Source organism: Oreochromis aureus, linkage group 23 (genome assembly GCF_013358895.1).
Source record: "Oreochromis aureus strain Israel breed Guangdong linkage group 23, ZZ_aureus, whole genome shotgun sequence".
NCBI classification, from domain to species: Eukaryota; Metazoa; Chordata; class Actinopteri; order Cichliformes; family Cichlidae; genus Oreochromis; species Oreochromis aureus.
The window spans coordinates 5,885,611-5,891,639 of NC_052963.1; the positions used below are offsets into that span (position 1 = coordinate 5,885,611).

Sequence of the window (6,029 nt, forward strand, 5' to 3'; positions counted from 1 at the left end):
GAACATCTAAAACTCTGTGCTGTTCTTGAAATGGCTGGGCACAAGGAGTTATTATTCACAACACGAGAGTGGAACCTGTTGAAGGAGATGGTGGACATCTTGAAGCCTTTTGGAGAAGCAACAGATTTGACACAAGGTGAGAAAATAGTCACGATCAGTGCTGTTGTTCCATCCGTGCTGTCCCTCAATCACCACCTTGAGAAACTGAAGCCTCAAGTCCATTTCCTGAATGGTCTGGTCAGGAGCCTCCAAGCATCTTTGAACAAAAGATTTCTTGGAATCTTTATCAGTGTGCGAATGGCTAGAGCAGAAGATGGGATCACTGCCCCCTTTTCAGATCCAGTGTACCTTAAAGCAGCTGCTTTGGATCCAGCATTTTCTCTGTTGTGGGTGGAACACCATGTGTTGGGCAGTTGTGACATAAAGACAGAGGTGACACAAAAAGTTAAAGGTAAAGATTGAATATAGTGTACATTTTTTCTGTATTTTTTGTCTAAAATTGTAATAAAGGCTCTTTTGCTGTTGTTAATTTGTTTTGTCAGATCTGATCCTGCAAGATGCGGCAGATCCTGCAAAGTCAGAGCAACCTGTGACTCCCGGTGAGGAACACAAAGAGTCCTGTGAAGATGGAGGACTCTTTGCTGCTTACTGTAAGAGGCAGAAGAAGGATGTGGGGAAGAGTCCAGCTCTACAGCTAAGTCACTACCTGGATATTGCTGATGGACAGAACGCCCTCTTGTTCTGGGCAATGAACATGCAGACTCTTCCTTCTCTGTTTCATGTGGCCACCAGAGTTTTAGCAGTGCCTGCATGTAGTGCTCCTGTGGAGCGAGTTTTCAGCTATGGTGGCATCATTCTACGGCCTCATCGTGCACAAATGACTGACAGACTTTTGGCCAATTTGGTCTTTTGCAAATGCAATGCAGAATAGTTAAGTGAAATAACTTAAAGTGCACATTCTTGTTCATTGTTCATATATGTGTATGTATATATATATATATATATATATGTACAATGTTTTTTTTCCTCTGTCACTCACACATGGACACATACAAACACACATGTTCACACCTGTTCACACAGAGACTAGATGAGAGAGAGAGGACAAGCTAATCACACTGCACAAAATTTACTGCGATGGTTCATTGTTTTGTACATAAGGAAATCTCAGCACTTTTTGTTTCAGCAGGAAGTTCTGCTTTTGCATTTTTTACTGAATGTTTATTCTGTGAATTTGTAATTTAGAGGAAGACTATTCTTGCAGCAAAGTTTAACTGAGCTCTACATTATAAAGGTGCAATTTCAAAATTAGTTTGTGCATATTTTGTAAGTTACTTATTTCATCAGGTGATGAGATAAATACAGATTTAAAAAAGAGCACATGGTCTATTATTTACATCTAACATATAACTGCAACATTGTTTTTTTTAAAAAAAGACTTGAAATGACCTGAAATTCAAAGTTTCGGACTTGGGACTTGACTTGAAAGTTGTCTTTCTTGACTTGACTTGTGACTTGAGGATAAAGACTTGAGACTTACTTGAGACTTGCAAAACAATGACTTGGTCCCACCTCTGGCAGATCTAACATTTCTCTCCAGTGTGGGTACAATGATGACGCTTGATGAGTGACTTAAATGCTTTTTGCACTCATGACAGGAGTACGCTTTTTCTCCAGTGTTTCTCCGCTTTTTTCTTCCCTAATTTGAAGACATATGCTGATATGTCTTCAAATTAGGGAATTGAGTGAAGCTCTTTCCAGACTCATGAGAGACATAGGGCTTTTCTCCAGTGTACGTATGCTGATGAATCTTCAAATGTGATAATTGATTGAATCTTTTCCCACACAGCTCACAGAGGAATAGTTTGCTGTCATCTTGCCTGGGAAGATCCATCTGTCCTTCCATAACATCTACCCCCTTCTGATTGTGAGGTCTTTTTGGGATGTTGCAGGTCTGTATCTAAAGGAATGAAAAAAAGTGTGTAGTCAGAAGATGTTTTGATGATGTCAGAAAAAAGAAAGCCTCCCTTTATATCAATTACCTGTCTCACTAGGCATCAAGTTTATCTATCAGCAGTATGTTTCCCCCTTGTCAGCATGCTCATTACCCCAACAATTATTTTTAATATTAATTGCTTTGTTTTGCCCATCCCATTCCATAATTGGAGTGAGCAGGGAAACTGCAATTTTAGTGAAAGGTAAGTAAAAATATATCCTGGCTGTACCTGTAGTGCCAAATATGCTAAATTAACCGTTGCCCTGGCCCTTTTGCTCTGTGCTAAATCTCTTCTGTGCAGCCGAGTTTGGCTCATATGTTCTGGCCTGTTGATTGGCTCTTTGGGGTTAGGGCATCTTTACAGGCTTCTCCTATAGGTTTCTATTCAGCCTTCTTGGAATGCCATGTCTCCTCCTTATCTAATGTGTCAGGTTAAAGTGACTTACCTCTGCCACTGTCAGCATTTGGCTGCTGGCGTTACTCTGCTGAACAAATTCCTCCATCAGTGAATCAACTCTGACAAACATAAAGATAATAAGTTAGAGAAAATGATCCAAATATTGCCTTAAAAACAACACGTATGTTAAGACTTCTCATCCAAACACAAATAAAAAACCACATATTAAAAATTTAGCTTGAAAATAAGATGTAATACTTTTAGGTAGTGTCACAGTCTGGCTGCAAAGCAGACTGTGTGGAGTGAGGAAGAGGGCCCAAGTGCAGACACGCAAGAACAAAACTTAATCTTAACAGAAAACAAACTATTTATTAAGGCTGGCAAAATAAATACAAACAAAGGGCATGAGTGAAACTAAACAATAACCTAAACTGGGTGAACTACAATTAAAACACGAAAAACCTTTAACATGGACACCTGGCATGGATACATAGAAAAACCTGGAAACATTGTCAGATAACCTGACAACGACTGAACAGAAACACGCAGATGTGATCACACAGGATGTGATCAGGGGAGGTGGAAGCACATGGGTAAAAAGCTCATATGAATGAACTTAACAATGTCACAGTGAAAGAGTAAAACTAAACACATTGACCATAGAAACACAAAACCTCTTCAAAATAAAACAGGAAACATAAAGAGACGCAGAAATGAGGGGGAGACTATACACAGGGGTTAAAGACACAAGGGGGGATCTAATAACAAAGAACTATAATGGCAACCTAGGCATAATAGAAATGAACTTAGAAAACCTAAAGGACTTAGACATAAAAATAAAGTAAAACTCAAAATGCTGGGTCAAAAAACACAGGATCATGACAAGTAGCAATAAGAAAGATAATCAAGTTAGATACCTCAAATTTACAGACATTTCAATCTTGTGTTTGTACAATGTTTTAAAGATAAACTGGACCTGAAACATGAATTCAATTGAAAATAACACAAAGAAAAGTACAAAACACTCTGAATGTCCTTTGATTTACTAGAACTACCACTGACCACCAGTTACAAATGAAACAGGAGAAGAAAGCTTGTTTTTTTCTTACCCTTGGCATGTGAGGAAGGTTTTTTGAGCTCCTTCTTAATGGTCCTCTTCATTGAACTCTGAGAGATGCACTGATGGTTTCCATGGTATCCAAAGTTGACTCCACTTCAAAAGGTCCCAGAAGTGAACCAGAAGTCTAGAGAAAGGAAACAATACATAAGATCACTGTTTAATGATTCAGACTGTTCAGCCTCTTCACACACAATCCAATTTACTGTGACATAAATTAACTAGTAAAATCCTCAACTTCTTCAAGCCTTTATGAACTCACTGTACTCTAGAGGACAGGAATGAATTTTTAGGTCTCACATGGCTATAGCATGTGTAATCAAAGCATTCATTACTACAGAAGTGCAAAGAAAAGGCACCAGTATTTGTTGGCATAAATGCAGGATATACCAAATATTTCCTACACAGACATTTTGTGGCTCCAACATTTTCTATCACAAGTCAGAGCTACTAAAGTGTGAAAAACCACAACTTTTAATGTGATTTCAGATTAAAAACATTGGATACAAAGTAATTACTTAAATCAGAAGCAACAGAAAACCTCATCATGTTTTAGTTAGTCTGGTCTGAATATGTAAATCCTAAAATACATGTAAATATTGACATGTTACAGCAACATCAGTGGCACACCATTTTTTTAATTAACTTCCTAGGACCACACATGGCGTCCATATATGTGGACATCACATTTTGGGTTGTCTAGACCAAAATACAAAGTTTTGCTCTACAAAGGCCTGACATCCACTTACGAGGACATTATACTGCCACTGTCCTATCGAAATTTAAAATGAATGTCCTCATATTTGGATCTCATGTTTCTCAGAAATAAAAATTTAGTAAAAAAAAAAAAATCTAGTAATTCTTTGTTTTTACATTCATCAGGTCCCAATACGTCCAAATATCAAAGAGAAAGTCAAAATGCATGCCATGAGAGAGTTCGGGTCTTAGGAGGTTAAAATTAAAATTAATTCAAATATTACACTATAAAGTCCTTCCGTTGTACCTGTTGCTAGGAATATTTATGTATTTTACAATATGTCCCTTTTTGGAAACATTTTCTTAAAATATCACACTAAAACAGGGGTAGGCAACTCCAGGCCTCAGGTGCCGGTATCCTGCAGGTTTTTGGATGTGTCCTTGACCCAGTACAACTGATTCAAATGGCTAAATGACCTCCTCAACATGTCTTGAAGTTCTCCAGAGGCCTGGTAATGAACTAATCAAAAACTGTATAAAGGCATCTGACGTTTAGCTACGTTTGGATTTGATAAATTTAAAATGTAAAATTAAATTAAAAAATTAATATCAGACATAAATGGGTTATTAAACTTCAGGGAAATTTTCAGGTAAAGTCAGAGGTCCTGTGTGGGGGCTTTGCTGTAACAGATTATAAATCCTGACTATATGTTTTTGCCCATCAGTAAATGGAAACATATCACAAAAAGCCAGTACTGCATGTAAATTGCCAAATGTGCTACATAATGCCAGGCTCATATTGCTTCAGTTACAATGACTGTTTACTTACCAGCAACAGCAAAACCAGGGTTCTATTTCAATCTGTGTAACAAAACAAGAACAAAAATACAGAATCAGACAACTCAAATCAGCATCAGTCAATACTGCATCACTCTCTGTATTCAAAAAGATTCAGTTAACTTGAATGATACATTTGTAGGCTTTTACATTTGAGGTCACCTGCATTCAAATTCTACTTCCTAAAAATATTATCAACTGCACACAGTATCATTTAGAAACATTTAATATGCTGGGGTTTTTTTTTTTACCTTATATCTATATACCATATTAATAATATTAATGGCCCACTACTGCATTTTATTTTATTTGAAGGTGGGCTATTTTTTATTTCATTAATTTTCCACAAAGTGAGAAGTCAGACAGAGCGGCAGATTTAAGTTTTATTTAAAAGTGGGCCTGCACAAACAAGCGTCTGTTAAACAGTTCTTAAAAATGAAAAAGTCTCCTTCTTATTAAGAGACCTTATTATTGTATTAAATATGTGTTTTATCCTCTCTCTCTCTCCCTTCCGTTAATTAACCAGCACCACAGACACACATGTGTACACACTTGACTCTTTTTCTCCCGGTGTTCGGTCAGAGGCGGTAAAATGGCTCCTTTGATGTTGCCGTCAACTGTCCGAGCAGGCAGCAGCTCTTGGAATCTGCTGCTTCAGCAGTCAATCACTGATTCTAAAATGGCAGCTCCTTACATAACCTTACAACCTAATGAGGCTGTTTTAACTGACTGATTTGTGAAGAGGAAAACTAACTGCAGCTTCCCTAACAGACTCAGAAACACTAACACACCGAATGAAGCTAATAAAACAACACAATAAACTGTAGTATACAGTCATTTGAAACATTCATTTCACACTGGGCTTATAGTAGTGCTAACCGTTAGCACTGGGTTGTTAAGGTTAGGGTACTCCTTTTAAATACTAAAATTTTCACTAAAAAAGCAGCCATTGTGTTACTTTAATATGACTTATACTTCGACTGGCT

General features: G+C 37.4%; 1 long non-coding RNA gene across 1 annotated transcript; it reads right to left on the minus strand.

Moving 5' to 3' along the window:
* Positions 1–1,838: 1,838 nt before the first annotated feature.
* Positions 1,839–5,232, minus strand: LOC120436021. Its single transcript, XR_005610055.1, has 4 exons — positions 5,036–5,232; positions 3,503–3,637; positions 2,443–2,512; positions 1,839–1,960 (listed from the first exon to the last, which is right to left on the minus strand). It is a non-coding gene; the product is annotated as an uncharacterized LOC120436021 (long non-coding RNA).
* Between the last annotated feature and the right edge of the window lie 797 nt (positions 5,233–6,029).